The sequence below is a fragment of the Trichosurus vulpecula genome, chromosome 9, assembly GCF_011100635.1.
Source record: "Trichosurus vulpecula isolate mTriVul1 chromosome 9, mTriVul1.pri, whole genome shotgun sequence".
NCBI lineage: Eukaryota > Metazoa > Chordata > Mammalia > Diprotodontia > Phalangeridae > Trichosurus > Trichosurus vulpecula.
In genome coordinates, this window is record NC_050581.1 from 204384116 (window position 1) to 204403827 (window position 19712).

Genomic DNA, 19712 nt, shown 5'->3' on the forward strand with positions numbered 1-19712 from the left:
GTAAAGCCAGAAGCTGCCAGCAGGGCGGGGGCGGGCAGGCTGACCCCTTAAGGGGGTGCTGCAGCAGAGGGACCCAGTATGGGGAATTAAGGGGAGCCGAGGAGCGAGTGAATGACATGGAGAGGAGCTCAGCAAAAAGAGCCCAGTATGTCTGGGGGGGGGCCGGAGGACGATGGGAAAGTAGGGTCCGTCCCCAAGAAGCTTCCGTTCTATTGGGGTGATAGAGGAGTGAGTCAATACAAAGTAACATATGGAGTCAATAAGAAGTAACATATGGAGTCAATACAAAGTAACGCTAGAGGGGGAGCGTTGGTATAACCTAGAGGGCAGATCCTTAAAGGTCTCCACCGGGAAGTGGCATCTGAGCTAAAGTAATCAGAAATTTGATCAAGTGGTGGGAAGAGGGAGGGCTTGGCAGGATCCCTTGTGCAGAGGCTTGGAGGAGGGAGATGGGAGGAAGAATGAGAGATCAGTCAGCAGGGTGACTTGGTTATAATGGAGATTGAGTAGAAGGGAGTCAGTGTAGATACACTATGGGGGGATTCCTATGGCAGGCTGAGAAGTTTATCCTTTATTCTGGAAAGAGGAGCCAGGCTTGGTGATCGGGTGTCCCTGATCAATTCGTCACAGTAATCTGATAGACAGTAGGGCTACTAATGGTTCCTCATTTAAAGATTTCTGTTGTGTTTTCCCTTTCTTTCACTCAGACTTTATTATTTCTTGGGCACTTGCAAGTAAAGAGGCATCTCAATAGTCTTGGGATATGTGCTGAGATTTTCCCAGGACTCTCGAAGGAGTCTGAGGCACATGGGCTTCTCATGGTGAGAATGGCACAGTCCTTCTGACACAAGCCACTGGCACTGGTGGCAAAGGCGAGTGCCTTGCAGGTGCCAGTAGGTGAAGGGATCTTATAAGGAATTGCTCTAGACCAGGGGTAGAGAACCTACAGCTTCAGGGCCACATGTGGCCCTCTAGGTCCTCATGTGTGGCCCTTTGACTGAATCCAAACTTCACAGAACAAATCCCCATAATAAGTGTATTTGTTCTGTAAAACTTGGACTTGGTCAGAAGGCCACACCTGAAGCCACATGTGGCCTTGACACCACAGGTTCCTATATTAGGAAGGCAGAATTTATGATTTCAAAGAGAATCTCATATGTGCCTAAAAGGTCCGGAACCGCAAGATATAAGGAATTCTCTAGGCAGAAGGCAGGAGAACTAAAACATGTATTTACACTCCACAATAACAATCCCACAAACCAGCGTCCCCATTTTGATATTTTCATCAAAAGCTTCCAGGCCCAATAAGTCCGCCTCACAAGAGTAACTAGGAGGCCACAGAGAAGCGAGATGGTATAAGGCAAAATCGTATACATGCTTCCCCTCTACGGTAAGAAGATTACCCACTAGCCTCTAGTCAGCTCTGCTACCGGCAGCTCAGCTTCGGCTGTAGGTGTCTCTGGCTCCAACCGGAAAAGGAAAGGAGGATCTTCAAGCTGTCCTCTCCCCTCTTATAGAGTTTTTGACATCATCAAGCGCCGCCTGAACGACCAGGGCCGATTGGTTCTTGACTTGGCCCCTCCCCCAGCGTAGACCACATTAACACACCTCCCCTCAGCCAGCGCCATGACTCATCACACAGGAAGTTCTGGTCCTGCCCCGGAAGAGCAAGCCCCAGCATCCAGGGAAGCTCAACGAGGCAAGCTGAGTCATTCAAAGAAAACAAAGTCCATTCTGGCTACAGTTCCCCACCCCTGTCCTAGTCCATGGGTCCACTAAGAACTTGATGATTGGTTTAGTTGTCTCAGGAGGGCACTGTTACCCCCGGACATCTGGGAAGACAGAGGCATTACTAGTTATAAGTTCTTCTCAAATGTAGAAGCAGAAATGTAAAAAATAAAAAAAACCAACCCCACATCCAATAGGTTTTTTTAAATGCTAGAATGTTTACAAAAACATTTAGATTTCTGAAAATGTCCTGAGCAAACTGGAGGCAAGCTCTGATGTACTGATAATTCTTAAGTGTGGTTAAATAGTTGGCATTTGTAGAGCCCTTTGAGGTTTGCAAAATGTTTTCCAGTCATTATCTCATTTGGCCCAAGAAGCAACTCTGTGAGGTAACAGGCCCTCTCCCTTAGAGTTTAGGATCAGTCATGGGATACCAGCAGGCTGTCAAGTCAAGCCCTCTATCCCCTGCATCAATATGATGGAAACAATACCGAAAGTTCACACAGCTACTGTCTCAAAAGATTATATCAGGAACAATCCAAGAAATCTCAAGAGAGAGTCTTGAAAGTCAAACTTACATCCCCAAATCACATGTTCGAGTCAAGAGAGATGTCACACATCCAGGACATTTTCAGAGGAGACCATGGGGCAAAACCCCTGAGGAAAAAAAATGGAAAGTCAAATGAACAGATTCGGCAAATGACTAAACATTCTTTGGAAGCAAAGTAGGGGGAACATCACCATGTGCATGGCAAGATCAGGAGGGAGAGTCTCAGAATGAGAGATTCTGCAATCCCAGGTCTACAGCTGAAAGGAACCTTCGAAACCATGGAATATAATGTGGTTGTTATCCTTCGTTCTCAAAGAGGACCAAAATGACACCACCATGTTAGAATAAAGTTCCAGTGTGTCCAACTGTGGCTGGTCAGAAGGCTCGACCACAGGTTGGGCACAAATACTCCATAGGAACATTTGGAGTGGAGTCTCTAAATTGGGCATCTCATGTTCTTTTGAGCTGCTTCAATTCTGCTTTCCCATCTCTGATGCGGGCACGCCATGCTGGGCCATCCTGTGCCAGTATCTCCCATGTCACAATCAATTCCAAAGTTCTTAAGAGAGACCTTGAGGATGTCCTTGTATCACAATGAACTCATTTTACAAATGAAGAAGCTGAGGCCTGAAGTGGTTGCCCAGGGTCCCAGGCAGTAGGTGTCTGAAGTGCTCAAACCCATGCCTTCCTGACTCCTTTCACTGGGAAGAGAATCCAGCCACCAGAGAAGAGTCTGGTCCCCACATTTGTAAAAATGCCCTTGGCTATCCAAACAAGGGACACTCTGAAAACAAAAAAGAACGCATCAAATACCAACAGGAAGGACATGAGCATCCCATTCACTGGGGGCAGGGTTGGCAGCAAACTTCAAACAGAGCCTTCCAACCCCCCACAAGGAAGACCATGAGCTGCTCAGGGTGATCGGCCAGGATCTCAATAACAGGGTGAGGACTGAAGCCCTGGTGCCATCTAGAGGATTCTTTACACAGCTTAGACCTGTGGACTTAGAACTAGAACCCACTGCCTGAAGCCTCAAGCATCCTGCAGGAATGAGAAAGATGAGCTCAAAGGACTTTACAGAATCCGGGGAGCTCCCACAGCCCCCTGGTGAGTCTGAAGCAGAGAGAGAATTAGTCCTTAACAACCTGCTGATCTCTCTGAAACCTGCCTCCAAGAGACTCAGGGGTGAGATAAAGCCTCTGCATCATTGCCCTCATTCAATTATTCAATGATACAGCAGGGCCTGAGGGGGAAGAGAACAGAGGGTGGGGATCAGCGAGGCAAAAAGGAATCTGAGGAGAAAGCCTAGAGGGGCCTGAACAGCCGGTGAGCCCTGTTCAGGGGGCCTGCCTTCTATCCTGAGCAAAGTCTAGAACAGATTATTAAAGAGATGGTTGGTGAAAGTCTAGCAAAAGAAGTGATGCTCAAAGAACCAGCCTTTTCCCATCAAGAACAAGTCATAATTCAACTTGATTTCTCTTTCTTTCTTTTTCTTTCTTTCTTTCCTTTTCTCTTTCCTTCCTTCTTTATTTCCTTTTTTCCTTCCTTCCTTCTTTCCTTCTTTCTCCCTCTCTCCCTCCCTCCCTCCCTTCCTTACTCTCTCTCTCTCTCTCCTCTCTCTCTCTCTCTCTGTCTCTCTCTCTCTCTCTCTCTCTCTCCTCTCTCTCTCTCTCTCTCTCTCTCTCTCTCTCTCTCTCTCTCTCTCTCTCTCTCTCCCTCTCTCTCTCTCTCCTAGTAGTATCAGAGAATGTTGTATGCACTTTGAACAAAGCTCCTGTGTTGTTCTCCTGTGAAAGATGGAGGTTGGCCTTGATGAGAATACAGTTGGGTGGATTTGAACATGGTTAGATGGCCAAACAGTCAGTCACAAAGTTCGATGTCAGGATGGCAGGAAGTCTGCAGGGGGAGCCCCCCAGGAGCCTATGGCTGACCAGGCAATGCTTTGCCTCAGATGAAGGCACACTCAAAGCATTCACATGACACAAAACAGCCTGAGAAACATAAGAGTTGTAGTCCCTGGGTCACACTGCTGACTCACATGACAAAGTGAATTCTTTTGAACTCAAATACAAAACTTTACATTTATACCTCTTGATCTTTTCACTCATGTCTGTTGTTCCTATATCACCTACACTACAGGACACACTTTAAAATTTAGTCTGAACTACTAACATTTTCTCTATCATTTTGTTAAGTCTATAAATCAACAAAACAGTAAATCAAGCCTGATTTGCCATGTTTGAGCCATAAATGCTCACAATGAAACTTTAACCATCTGCATAAGGTAGGAGCAGGGTCCAGCATGTCCTCGCTTCATTTCCCCCTATGCCCCTCCCCATTCCTTCTCTCCCTCCACCCCACCCCAGTCAGAAGGCAGAAGAAAAAAGAGAAAAAGTTCTAAAAAACTTGGCCTAAAAATACCTGAATTCTACTCAGTGTTCCACATACATAGTCCCCCACCTCAGCAAAGAGTGGGAAGATTGGGGCCAAGCCTGGTGAATTTAATCTTATAAGATTCAGAGTCACACTCGTCTTTCAGAATCTTTTCTAGGTCCTGACCCTTGTCATCCAGTGAATTGACTCTCACTCCCTATTTGGTGGGACATGGTGGAGAAAGAGCCAGTCTCTGAGTCAGCAAAACTTGGGTTCAAGCCCAACCTCCAACACAAGTGGGCTGTGTGACTCTGGGTGAGCTTTTTAACCTCTCAGTGCCCAGGCAGTGCCGAGGCTGTAGGACAGATTTGAATCTGTGTCAGTAAAGGCAGTTTGTTTCCTAACCTTAAACCAATGAAAGCACTTGGCCAGACCCCCACCCCACACCCAGCCACCGCGGCCACAAAGTCTTACTCTTGTAATAAAAAAATCCACTTTACTCTTTAAAGTGAAGAGAGGCATGGTTTGATTTCTTCTTTTCCTTTTCCCATGACACCTTCCCACCTGGGAGAAACCTCTCAGCTGGGCTCCCACTCTCCTCATCTCACCAGACTCCGCTTCAGAAGAGGCTCCATCCATGCTCCCTTCACTCTCTCTGGACTTTTCACTGACATCTTCTTTGCCTCCAGTGGATTCTCTTCTCCTCCCACTCTCCTGCTCCCATTTATGTGTTATAATTTCCCATTATAATGTAACCTCTGGAGGGCAGAGGCTGTCTGGTTGGCTTTTATTTGTATTCCTAGCACTTAGCACACTCTGGCACATAGTAAGTGCTTAATAAACACTTTATCAGCTTGCTCTCTCTCTCTCTCTCTCTCTTTCTCTCTCTCTCTCTCTCTCTCTCTCTCCCTCCCTCCCTCCCTCCCTCTCCCTCTCCCTCTCTCTCTCTCTCTCTCCCCCTCTGTCTCTCCTTTACTCTCTGCCTCTCCCTCTCCCTCTCCCCACCCCCCTGGGCTGTCTGCCTGTCTGTATCTGTTTCTCTGTCTGTCTACTTGTGTTTGTTTGTCTTTTTGAAAAAGATCTGAGGGTTTTAATAGACTAGAATTTCAATATGAGAGATTTTTCAATATCTAGCTCTTCTCCTTTTCACAATTAAAATCCTAGAAAAAGCTGTTAACTTTCATGGTCTCCACCCTCTCTACTCTCGCTTCTCAATGTCTTGCAATCTCTCTCTTAAATTTATCAGTCAGCTGAAACTGATCACTCCAAAGTTATTGATCTTTACATGCCAAATATGATGGTCTTTCCGCAGTCCTAATCTTTCTCATCCTACATCTGCATTTGACACTGTTGTTTACTCTCTCCTCCTTCCACACTACTCTCTGTGTTTTCAGGACACTGCTCTCTTGTGATTCACCCCCTACTTATCTGACCACTACTTCTAGGTCTCCTTTGTTGGTCAGTCACTTTTTCAGTCATGTCTGACTCTCCGTGACCCCATTTGGGGTTTTCTTGGCAGAGGTATTGGAATGGTTTGCCATTTTCTTCTCCAGCTCATTTTATGGATAAGGAACTGAGACAAACAGGGTTAAGTTACTTGCCTAGGGTCACACAACTGGTGTCTGAGGTTGTATTTGAATTCAAGTCTTCCTGACTCCAGATCCAGCGCTTTGTATTCATTGTACCATCTAGTTGCTCCTCTAAGTCTCTTTTCCTGGACCATCATACATATTCCATCCCTTAAATGCAGATGTAACCCAAAGCTCTGCCCTGGGCCCTCTCTGTCTCTTCTCTACTTCTCCTACTCCTCCTCTTCCTCCTCTTCCTCTCTCTCTCTCTCTCTCTCTCTCTCTGACATCCATCATCTCTTATGGACTTAAGTATGATCTCCATGGAGATAACTGTATTGGTAATTAAGGAGGGCTTTTAGCACTTATTCAATCAAGTGCCCTTGAAGAATTTGGCCTTTGTTTCCTCGATTAAATTAGGAGTCCTTGATGACCTCTTTGCCTCAAGGGAAAGCCTAGTTTACATGGGTTTGAGTGACATGTTTGTGACATCAGAGGCTTTTAGACCACATGGGTTTAAGTTGCATTTTTGTGTCACTTTTAGGTCACATGGGTGAGCTGCATGTGTGACTCACCTTTGACCCTGAACAAGAGATATAAACCCAGAGGTTGGCATTCTCCCTTGAGGCTCTCACTCCTGGAGAAGAGTTGGTATGGGACTCTGGGCAGCTGCTGTAAGAGCCTCCCGGCTCACCCAGATGTTGATGGTTTCTTGGTAAGTATGAATTGTATTTGGTCTGTTTATAATGTATGTTTGTAATCTGTTTGTGTTTGCTCTGAAGTTCAGGGTGCTGGCTTTTTCCCCTGAACTAAGTGACTGATGTCTGTATGTTGGATTGAAATAAGATTGTTAACCCCTTAACACTGCTTTCCTTAGTAAAGCAGATCAAAAGAACCTGTGCTGGCAGCACTCTTGTTGTTGGGCTTGTGTTGGTCTTTCACCCCCATGGGAGCTGCTAGCCCAATTGCTGCGTATAATAACTCACATATCTATAAAGCTACCCCTAGTCTCTCCACTGAGCTTAGTGCATGTCCCAAAGACAACTCATTATCTTTCTTTCTTTAAAAATTGTATTATTTTTATTATATTGACATTATTCAATCCTGAGCGATGAATATCTCTTTAATTATTTAGGCCTGTGTCTATTTCAATTTCTGCAGTGTTTTGAAATTTTAAATAAGTTTTTATTGATGTCATTTGTTCTTTTAGCACCATAGTTTTCCCCAGTGTCCTCATTTCCCCCCTCTCAGTCATCCACTGTGACAAATACAATTTTAAAGACAAAAAATAAAAATGAAAAAGAAGAGAGGAGAATATGGATAACTGATCAATACATTGAAAAAGCCTAAACGTGTGTGCTGAGAGTGGGAGTGTCATCTCACAGCTCTTATTTTGTAATATTGATTGTTTATTTTTTGTGAAAATTCTTTCTATTTGCATTTTTGTGGTCACTGTATACAATGTTTTCTTGGCTCTGCTCACTTCCTTCTGCACCAAAATCATGTAGATCTTTCCATTCTTCTTGGTATTCATGTTATTAATCATTTGTCACAGCACAGAGACATTCCATCACCTTTATGTTCCAACTGATGGCATCTACTTTGTTTCCAACTCTTGCTAGCACAAAAAGTGCTGTCATAAATATTTTGTTGTAGATGGGGACTGCTTCTTATCAATGGCTTTCTTAAGGTATAAGCCCAGCAAAGAAATTTCTGCTTCAGAGAATATTTAGTCACTTTGTTTGCCTAATTCCAAATTGCTTTCCAAAATGGTAGCACCTGTTTCCCGCTCCACGGACAATGTACTAGTCAGCCTATCTTTCCTCAAGCCCATCCAACACTTATTATTCCTATTTTTGCCATATTTGACAGTTTGCGAGGTGTGAGACAAAACTTGAAGGTTGTTTGGATTTTCATTTCTCTTACTTTGAGCACTCTGGAACATTCTTTCACATGCTTGAGCAGTTTTTCATCATTCCTTTAAGAACTGCTTGTTCATATCCTCTGCCCACTTATCTGTTGGGGATGTTTTTTGGTTATACATATATGCATACATACACTCACATATATATGTATGTATAGATAGATATGGATATAGACCTTTTATATGTCTTGGATAGAAGCCCTTTATCAGAGAAATTTTTTGCAAAGTTCTTTTTTGCCATTCTACCACTTTCCATTTTCTCCTGCCTCCGTTAATTTTATCTGTGCAGAAACTTTTCAGTTTTCCATAATCCAAGTTATCTATTTTGTCTTTTGTCATTTCCTCAGTCTCTCGTTTGCTTAAAAATCCGTCTCCTAGCCGTAAGTGTGAGAGGTGTATGATCTATTGCTTTTCCAATTTCTAAATGATCTTTAATATTAAGGCCCCACACTCATTTCAATTTATTGTAGGATAAGACAGAAGGTGTTGCTCTAGACCTCTTTTCTGCCAGACTGCTTTCCAGTTTTCCCAGCGGCGTTTGTTGAGGAAGGCGTTCTTTTCTAACTAATTTTTTGTTTTCCAGTTTGTTGGATCCTGTACTATTAAACTCCGTTGTTTCTCTGTCGTCTAGTCTGCTCTCTATTTTTAGCACTACCAGACGGTTTTTGATAATTGCTGCTTTAGAATATAGTTTGAGGTCGGAAAGAGCAACTTCCCTTTTGTCCCTCCCTCTTTATCTTTTATTTTGCCAAAAGAATGCTGATATTATGTATTGGCATAGAATTAAAACTGAAAAGTAACTTTGGCAGCATTGTCATTTTTATTACTGACATGGCCCACCATGAGGACTGAATGTTCCCGTGGCTATTTAGGTTGTTGTTGTGTTTTTAATTCAAGGAGAACTTTGTAATTGGATTTATGCAAATATATAGTGTGTTTTGGTAGCAACACTTGCCATGATCCTACCATCCCCTCAAATGAGACTGCCACATCTCTCCCTCCTTTCACCATCATACACTTTTAAAAAACTGTCCATACTTAAAGCCTTCATTTTTTTTACCTAGCATTCACTTTTCGGCAGCTTGGTGGTGCATTAGGTAGAGTGTCAGGCCTGAAGTCAGGAAGATTCATCTTCCTGAGTTCAAATCCAGCCTCAGACACTCACTAGCTGTGTGACCCTGGGCAAGTCATTTAATTCTACTTGTCTCAGTTTCCTCATCTGTAAAACGAGCTAGAGAATGAAATGGCAAGCCACTCCAGAATCTCTGGCAAGAAAATCCCAAATGGGGGCAGCCTAGGTGGTGCAGTGAGTAGAGCACCGGCCCTGGGGTCAGGAGGACCTGAGTCAGAATCCGGCCTCAGACACTTAACACACTTACTAGCTGGGTGACCTTGGGCTAATCACTTAACCCCAATTGCCCTGCCTTCCCCCTCAAAAAAAGAAAAGAAAAGAAAGAAAACCCTAAATGGAGTCAGGAAAGGTCAGATATGACTGAAATGACTGAACAACAACATTCACTTTCAATCTTTCCCAGTCTGGTTTCCACCCTCACCATTCAGCTGAACCGTCTGTCTCCAAGGTTACTAATGATTTCTTAATTGCTAAATCGGAGAGCCCCTCCTCAGTGCTCAGCCTGCTTTCCCTCTCTTCAGTGTTTAATGCTGTTGACTCACACCTCCTCCTAGACCCTCTCTGCTCTCTGGGTCTTCATGACATTGCTCTCTCTTGGTTATCCTGATATTTGCTTTTCCTCAGTCCTCTTTACTGTATTATCACATAATATATGACACCTAGAAAGCCAGGGTTCTGTCCTGCACCCTCTTCTCCATATCTTCCCATGTGGCAATCTCATCATCTCTACACAGATGACACACAGATCTGTTTCTGTGGAGCTCCAATCTCCCAACACCAACAGCTTATTGGACATTTGCACCTGGGTGTTCCATAGGCATCCCAAACTCAACATGTCTAAAACAGAACTCTCTAACTCTTCTTCCAAACCTTCTTCCTAACACTCCTGTTTTGTTAAAAGCACTGCCACCTTTATAGTGACTTTGGTTTTCAGTCTTGGAATCAAGGAGACTCTTCACCATCCCTCATCTCTATGCCCTCTTCTTGTTGTCAGTTGTCAAATCTATTTAATTTTATTTATACATCTCTCATATCCCTCTGCTTCTCTCTACTGATGAGGCCAGTGCTCTAGTTCAGACCTTTATCACTACTCACCTGGACTATTGCAGCCTTTTAAATTGGTCTCCCTGGGGGCTAGAGCCAAGATGGCAGAGAAAAAGCAGGGACTCACCTGCACTCTCCCCAAAACTCCTCCAAACAAGTTTAAACAATACCTCAAAACAAATTCTGGAGCAGCAGAACCTGCAAAAGGATGGGGTAAAACAATTTTCCAGCCCAAGACAATTTAGAAGGTTAACAGAAAAGGTCTGTTGTATTGGGGTGAGAGAGGAGCTCACTCCAGTACAGGGTGAGCCCCAGCAAACCAGCAGAGACCTTGTGGACAACTGAATCAGTGAGGAAAGTGATGGTTTCTGGACTTCTCACCCCACAGATGGTAAACGGGGATCAGACTACTACCGGTCAGGAGATTATAGGGGTCCCTTTACTTGCACTGAGGCAGGACTCTTTTGCTTTGCCCATACTTGGAGCTGGGTCACAGTCCTGGGTGGCAGTCCCAGGGTAAGAAGGAGCACTAGCGCACCAGAGCTTGTGGCCACTGGAGATCTGGAATCCTGGTCACAGTTTCAGTGCAGAAGGAGTGCTTATGGTCACTCACAGGTCAGAGCACAGGCCAGGAGAGTAGTAAACACACCACTCCCTAGATCATACTACCTTGAAAGAACCAAAACCTTACATGTCCCCAGAATTATCTCTAAAAAAAGCTACACAAAAAATCCTGAAGCTTGGGACAGTGCCCCTTCCATCTCAAGAGCAGAGCCCAACTTTAACATAAAGCTAACAGTCTAGAAATAGGCTGGGAAAATGAGCAAACAACAACAAAAAAAGAGTCTGACCACAGGAAGTTACTATGATGATGAGAAAGACCAAAACACTAACTACATCCAAAGTCGCTAACCCCTCTCCCCCCAGCTCCCAAAGAAATATGTGAATTGGTCCTGGAAGAGCTCAAGAAGGATTTTAAAAATCAAGTAAGAGAGACAGAGGAAAAACTGGGGAGAGGAATGAGAGTGATGCAAAAATGATGAAAAGAAAAGAGTCAACAGCTTGGTAAAGGAGGCACAAAAAGTATTGAAGGAAATAATACCCTAAAAACTAAAATAGGCCAAATGTCAAAAGAGTTCCCAACATCCAAGAGAGGTGAAAGCCTCAGAAAGCAGACTTGATCAAATGGAAAAAGAGGAGCAAAAATTCAGGTAAGAAAATAACTGAATGGGGTAAACTATCTGACATAAAAGAAGTGCAAAAGAGCTTTTACAATGGAGGGGAAGATGGAGGGTGGGGGGAGGGCAGCAGGTGAACCTCACTCTCTTATTGGCTCAAAGAGAATGGACAAGGGTGAAAGGAGAGAGAGAGAGAGAGAGAGAGAGAGAGAGAGAGAGAGAGAGAATGAAAATTACAAATGTTAGAAGGGATATGGGAAAATTGAGAAACTACTGAACTGTTGGTGCTCTGTAGAGCAATTTGAAACTATACCCAAAGGACTATAAAACCATACATACCCCTTGACTAAGCAATATCACTACCAGGTCTGTATCCCAAAGAGATAGAAAACAAAAAGTGAAAGGACCTATGTGTACAAAAATATTTATAGCAGCTCTTTATGTGGCAGCAAAGAACTGGAAATTGAGGGGATGCCCATTAATTTGGAATGGCTGAACAAGCTGTGGTATATGATTGTGACAGAATATTATTGTGCTATAAGAAATGATGAGCAAGATGCTCTCAGAAAAACCTGGAAAGACTTACTTGAACTGATGCAAAGTGAAATGAATAGAACCAGGAAAACACTGAGCACAGTAACAGCAACGTTGTTTGATGAAGGACTGTGAATGACTCAGCTATTCTCAGCAATACAAGATAGTTCAAGATAATTCAAGATAGTTCTGAAGCGTATATCATAAATACTATCCATTTCCAGGCAAAGAGCTGATGGAATCTTAATGCAGATCGAAGCTTCCTTTGTTCTGATCTTATTTTTATTTTTTTTAATCTGTATTTTCTTTCACAACATAACTAATACGGAAATGTTTTGCATGACTGCACATGTATAACCCCTATCAAATTGCTGGCTTCTCATGGTGGGGGGAGGGGAGGGAGGAAGGGGGTGAGAGAATTTGGAACTCAGATCTTAAAAAATAAATGCTAAGAATTGTTTTTACATATACTTGGGGAAAATAAAATATCAAATTAAAAAATAAATTAGTCTCCCTGCCTCAAGCAACTCTGCTCTCCAATCTACCCTCTACAATGATGCCAAAGTGATTTTCCTAAGGTGCAGGTCTGACCCTGTTATTCTTCTACTCAAAAAGCACTAGTAGCTCCCCACTGACTCAAGAGAAAATATAGCCCAGCTTTTTGTCATTCGGAGCCTCTCACAACCTGGTTGCAGTCTAACTTTAAGAACATATACATGTTCCTCCGCTTTTCACTCTCTGCAATCTGGACAAACTAGATCCCTGTGTGTTTAGATCCAGCTTTTCCACTCCCTTCCACTCCACCCCATAGAATCCCACCCCACTTCTGGTAAAGCTCAGCTCAAAGACCACTTCTTCTAATCAGAAGGCCTTTCTGATCCCCTTCCCCAAATTACCTTCTATTTACTTCTATGGGTACATGTTTTTCCCCTAATAGAGTGTAAGCTCTTTGAAGACAGAGACTATCACATATTTTTCTTTCTATCCACAGTGTACATTTAAGGTATTTGCCAAATGTTTGGTGAATAACTGTAATAGGGATAAATGTAAAATCTTACATTTGGGTTCAAAAAATCAGTTTCATAAGTCTGAGATAGGGGAGATGAAAGTAAGTAACAATTCATTGTAAAATGACGTACTAGATTAGAGTACAGTTATCACTTCCACATCATGGAGGCTGCAGGTGTGGTGCCCCTCCCCACAATGATCTGGGAAATCCAGTAAAATTTTTTGGCCTTCCCTTCATACCAGAGAAGACTTCTGAATTTTTCTTTTTCTTTTATGGAGTATTTTTAGTATTAAAAGATAAAATGCGTTGATATTATACAATCCTATACGTGTGTGTGTGTGTGTGTGTGTGTGTGTATACATACCGTGTTTCTCCATGTATAAGATACACCTTAATTTTGGGGCCTGAAATTTGAAAAAAAAATGTATTACATAAAGTTATTGAACTCAAGTTTTATTCATCATAAAATTCATACAACTCCTCATCACTGTCAAAACTCCCCTCCATTAGCTTGTCCTCATCTGTGTTTGAGGACACATCACTCACTGTCTTCATATATTGCCTCATCCTCAGTTCCATCTATGGCATTGTGAAATGCCATATGTCTTAAATGACTTGACAACGATCTCAATCTTGATATTATCCCAGGATCTTTTCACCTTATAGTTTTCACTCCTGTAGTTGGTTTCTTCACTCTTCCTACTGGTGTCAAATTGTCCCCAGAAGACTTCACCCATTGGTTCCATTCGTCTCTCATGGCAGCTGTACGAAAATCTTTTCTGAGCTATTTCTGGGCAGAACATGGCAAAACGTAACCTGATGTACCAGTAACAAGTGAGAAACAAAGGTGGTAACAAAGACAACAAGCACAAAAAAGCAGGAAATGCAAGTAAAAAAAATCTACGACCACTATATAAGACGCACCCAGTTTTTAGACCCCAAATTTTTTGAAAAAAGGTGCATCTTATACATGGGGAAATACAGTATGTGTGTGTGTATAAAATATATGTATATGTACATACACAATGTATTTCTGAGTTTCTAAACTCTTTCTGTATTGTCTGCTGGCCTTTGTGTGTAATCTGCAGCTTCTACAAAACTTCCAAAAATTTCCATTTAATTTCTTATGCTGACCCGCAATATATCAAAACTGTGATGGGGGAAGTCGCGATGTAGAAAAGATAACTATACCTCCTTTTCCACACTGTGATTCATTCTATGATTCTATAAATACCTGTGTGTATTGTTGGATTCTATGCCCCATATGAGTCAATAGAGTGATACAGCAGCCAAAAACTCTAATGCCTTCTTTAGTCTGCATCAAGAGAGGCTGTGTCCAGGATTAGGGACCATCCCACAGTACTTGGGCCTATTTAGAAATTTGGAATATACTGTGTTCAATTCAGGTGCACCACAGTTTAGGAAAGACAGTGTCAAGCTGGCAAGTCTCTAAGAAATTTGACCAGAATGGTGAAGTTCTCCGGATCATGTCGCATGAAGTACAGAAGATCTGGGGATGTTTCTCCTGGAGAAGACTCAAGGAGCACCTCAGAACTGCACCAAGACCCTGAACCTTGTAGAAGAAGGATGAGATTTGTTCTGCTTGGCCCCCCGAGGGTGAAAACAGAGGATATGGGGTTTGCAGAGAGGAAAATTGAGGCTGATTGGAATTGACGGACGCTGAGATCCTGTCCACTCCTGGAATTTTGTGATTCTATATGGAGGCTAAGACACTTTAAGAGCAAAAACACTAGAAGACAACGTTATGGTGCAAAGAGCTCACAATGAATGAAGAAAAAAGGAAGTTTTAGAATCGGCTGTGAATAGTTAAAAACTAGTAAATATAAGCGCTTATAGAGATAGAATGTCTACTCCAAATGCAAAATACCCAAATTGACATAACAGTAGATGAATGACCTAAACAAAAAACCTCATATCAAATCAGCCAAATGACTCAAGGCTGCAGAATTTAATGTTATGCTGCAGGGAAATAGGCATAGAATTATATTTCTGGTGGAATTACAAATTGATGCTTTGGGAAGGCTAATCTGGCAACAAGGAAGCAGAGCTATAAAACCAGCCATATTCTTTGACAGCATATCTCCAATATGAGGCTGACACCCTAAGGACATAATTACCAAGAAAAAAAAACCTCTCCACAAGCAGAGTCACCACCACAATAGTAGAAAAACTGAAGACAGCCTTTATTTCCAGTGATTAGGGAACGGCTAAACAAATTGGAGTATGTCAATGCAATGGAATATTACTGTTATATTCAAAAAGGATGAATATGAGGAATAGAAATATGGATAAATGTAGAAAGATAAAGCCATGCATAACAAAGAAGGAACAATTCAAAAGAAACAGCAAACATTCAAAAAAAGAAACAGCAAACATGTCGAGTACAGTTATATAAAAAGCAACATCAACAAAACATTTTGTAGACAGAAGGGAAAGAGAGGGGGAGGGTAGGGAGAAGAGAGAGGGGACAGAGAGAGACAGAGAGAAGGAGGGAAAAAGGGAAAGAGAGAGAGGGAAAGAGAAAGAAGGAGGAGGAAGAGAGAAATAGAGACAGAGAGAGAAACAGAGAGAGAGAGAGGGAGGGAGGGAGGGGGAAGGGGGAGAAAGGGAGATACAGAGAGAGATGGAGAAAGAAGAGAGGAGGGGGGAAGTAAATGATGGCATTATTTTTGGATCAGGGAAGGTCTTATTTGGAAGTAGTGCTTGGGCTCAGTTTGGAAAGAAGTTGAGTTCTATAAGAGGTGGAAGCAATCTGAGAAATGGCATGAAGGCTGGTATATTTGGATTTTAGAGAATGTGAAGTAGTATAATGTGTAATAAGCCTGGGAAGGTAAGACGCAGACAATTGGTAAAGAGCTGTCACTGCCAAACAGAGAAGTTTGCATTTGATTCTAGAGGCCCTGGGAGCCACCAGTGACTCTTGAGCAGGGGAGTGACATGGTCATCCCTGTGCTTTAGGAAGGTCACTTTGGCCACTGAGCCAAAGAGGGAGTGGAGGGTGGAGGAACAATGCAGGGGAGGCAGGTTCTCCTCCTTACTGCCCATGTGGCCATGAGCAAGTTGTTTTACATCTCTGAGCCTCATATTCCTCATTTGTCAAATGAGGGGGCTGGCCTAAGAGACCTCTCTGGTCTCTTCCAGGTCTAAATGGATCTTTCCTTTCATTTTAGTCTATAAACTGAACTGTGTGATGCCCCATCCTCCCACTAGATGGCAGAGAAAACTCAACTGAACTGTGTGATGCCCCATCCTCCCACTAGATGGCAAAGGACACTGAAGCCCACCATTCATCTCCTTGTCTGTTTCCCTGCAGGGGATGCTGCTGCACATGGCGATGTGTCTCTTAGCAGAATAGATGGGGCTGAGCTGGCTTTGGCCTTGAAGGAAGGGATGGGGGATCTGAGGGTCTAAGAGAGTGGACACTTGGGAATGGAATGACCCAGCAAGAGCAGGGGGCTGCTTCTGGCTCCCCCTTCCACTCATCAACACCTTTTCTAATCATCTCTACTCAAACTGTCCTGGGGAAGACCTTGATCTTGGGACTATTTCAGTCCAAGCCTCTGAGAACTGAAAGGGGCAGCTAAGTATCCTTGATGACCATGACTCAATTCCTGTTTTTCTTTATGGATAAGAGCTCTGTGGAGAGAGAGTTAGAGAGAGAGAGAGAGAGAGAGAGAGAGAGAGAGAGAGAGCATGTGTGTGTGTGTCTGCGTCTGTGTGTGTCTGTGTGTCTGTGTGTGTGTAACCTCTGGGTGTAGAGGACAGAGAGTGGCATCTAGGGAGTCAGCAGGCCTGAGTTCCAATTCCAATTATGACCACTTACACACTGCGTGACTTCGGGTAAGTCACTTTCCTTCTCTGGAACCCTCCAGTGTAGTGGGCTTGGACTAGATGGTGTCCTCAGTTCATTCCAGAGCTGGCAGTTTCAGGACCAGCAGGAGAGGTCAATCTTGGACCTTTTCCCCCTTCACGCTCATCCTAACTTTCCCAGCCTCCCCTTGGCTCTCCCCTCCCACCTCACTGTTCTTCACTCCAGCCTGACTGCCCCACCACTGGAGGTTCTAGGTCTCTCTCATAACCCCTTCCACCCCAACCCAAAAGGTGGACTCCCTCCTGCATAGCCACAGCTCTCCTAAAAGCACATGGTGGCAGAGGCTCCTGGGTCTTAACCTGAAGGGAGGGCAAGATGACTTTGGGGCTTTCTCCACAGATGCAGACTGTGACCCCTCTGGGCCTTGGCATTCCAAAGTGGGTGAAACGCTAGTCTTGTGAAGCTAGCCTGGTAATGAGCATCTCCTAACTTAGCTGGGCTCATCATCAGGTAACAGACAGTCTGCCAGCCCTCCATTTCCAGCTGATTGGCACCACACAGTGAACTGCTATAAATACGTCTGTCTACATGGGTCCTTTTACTCCATCTTGGGCCTCTTTGGGTGTAGAGGCACAACAAGGGGCTGGACAGTTCATTGACTGTTGGAGCATAGTTCAGAATGGCTGCCCAGAATGGCTGGACCGTGTCACACCCCCACCAGTGCCTGTTTTCCTGCAGCCTCTCCAATAATTGCCCATTGATGGGTGTGAAGTGGATGATGGGTTCCTACCATTTCCACTTCAGCCCCTCTTTGTCAGTGAGAACTAGACCCAGATCAGACTGACCTCTTACACAAGGCAAGCCCTTAATAAATGTTGTATTGAATGGACTCCAAGGGGTAAGTGATCCTGAGTCCGTTAAGAAGGCTCCGTGGCAGCCCCATCACAACCTAAATGAAGCAGTGACTGTGAGGTGGGATGGGTGTCCTGTGCAGAGAGAAGCCACAGCCTTCCTGGTGCCATGCCTCTTCTCTTCATTCCACGGTGCTGTCCGGCAAGTTTTCCACTCATCCTGAGTGCCCAAGCACCATGCAGCTCACCCCCAATGGGCCTCCAAGGAGAGCAGTACAGAGATATCAGCAAAGCAGCGGCCAGATTTCATTCTAGAATGGAAGCCCACATGGTATTTGCTGCTGGTCTGAAGCTTCCCACTGCCATTCCCTCCGCTCTGACTCAATTCAGCAACAAGTCCTGTTTAAGTACCTGTTTTAGGAAAGATTAGGCCCTGAGACAGGCCCTGGGGATGCTGAGATAAGCCCCATTCTACTTGGGAGGAGCCATTTACTCAGGTCAGTAAACACAGTGGAATCTGAATAGGGAGAGAGCATTAAAACCAGAGCCACCCGGAAGGCTTCCTGGAGGAGGCTCCTGAGATGAGCCCAGAAGGAGCTAAGGATTAGGAGGTGTACATTTGGGGGGGGAGGGGAATCCAGGCAGACAGGAAAGTCTGTACAAAGCTGCAGGGGCCAGGGCTGCAATGTTAACATCGGGAAGTGGAAGTTGACCCCTTTAGCTGGAGCAGGGGGTGCAGAGAAGAGAGTAATGTGGAATAAGTCTGACAGGTAGTCTGGGGCCAGAATGGGAAACTGCAGACCTTGTATTTTATCCTAGGGGGAATAGGTAGGCAGTGAGGGTTCTTGAGCAGGGGATATACATGGTTAGATCTGTGTCTTATGAGACCATAGAACTAGAGCTCTGAGGATTCCAGCTAGGTGAAGCCACAGTGTACAGGGTCAGGAAGACCTAAGTTATAAACTGTGGAACCCTGGGCAAGTCACTTAACTTCTGCCTATCTCAGTTTTCTCAACTGTAAAATGTGGATAGTATGAGGATGGAGTGAGCTAATCATTGTAAAGCACGCAGTGAAACCCCCAGAGGGGACATCAGAGCCCATCTGGTCCAGCCATCTCATCTCTGGGGGTGGGGGGAGGTGGGGGAGAAGCTGAAGGCCAGAAGGGTGATGGGACTTGGCCAAGGTCAGAAGTGTAACTCGGACCATGTTCATGAGATGACTTCAGAGACAAGTCTGATAGAGGGATAGATAGATTGATAAATTGATTTGTTGTTGCTTTTCCAATTGTGGCCCCACTTGGGGTTTTCTTGGTGGAGTTACTGCAGTGGTTTGCCATTTCCTTCTCCAGCTCACCTGACAGATGGGGAAACTGAGGCACACAGGGTCACACAGCTAGGAAGTGTCTGAGGCTGTGTTTGAACTCACAAAGATGAGTCTTCCTGACTCGAAGCCTGGCACTCTGTGCACTACGGCGCCCCCTAGTACCACCAGTTAAATCGATAGAATATTTAGTAAGTATTGATTATGTGCTCGGTACTTTGATATGCAGCGGGGATACAAATACAAGCTTCTTCTCAAAATGCTTATATTCTTCATTAGTAATCTTCATTAGCACTCTAATGGAGGCAGACAAAGCACTAAAGGAAGATTGAGAAGGGGGAGGGTAACTGCCTGAGGACAAGACTGCTGCGGAGGAAGCAGAAAAGCCACCAGACAGAGGCATCTCCAGGGAGAGAGGGCTGATGGGAAAGAGAAAGAGGAGGGAGAAGAGGAGGAGGAGGAGGGGGAGGGGAAAGGAGGGGGGGAAGAGGAGGTGGAAGAGACAGGAGGAGGGGGGAGGAGGAGGAGACAGGAAGAGGGGGAGGAGGAGGGGAAGGAGGGGAAGGAGAAAGGAGGAGAGGGAGGAGGAGCAGGAGGAGGAGGGGGAAGAGGAGGGGGAGGAGACAGGAGGAAGGAGAGGAGGAGGTGGAGAAGGGGGAGGAAACAGG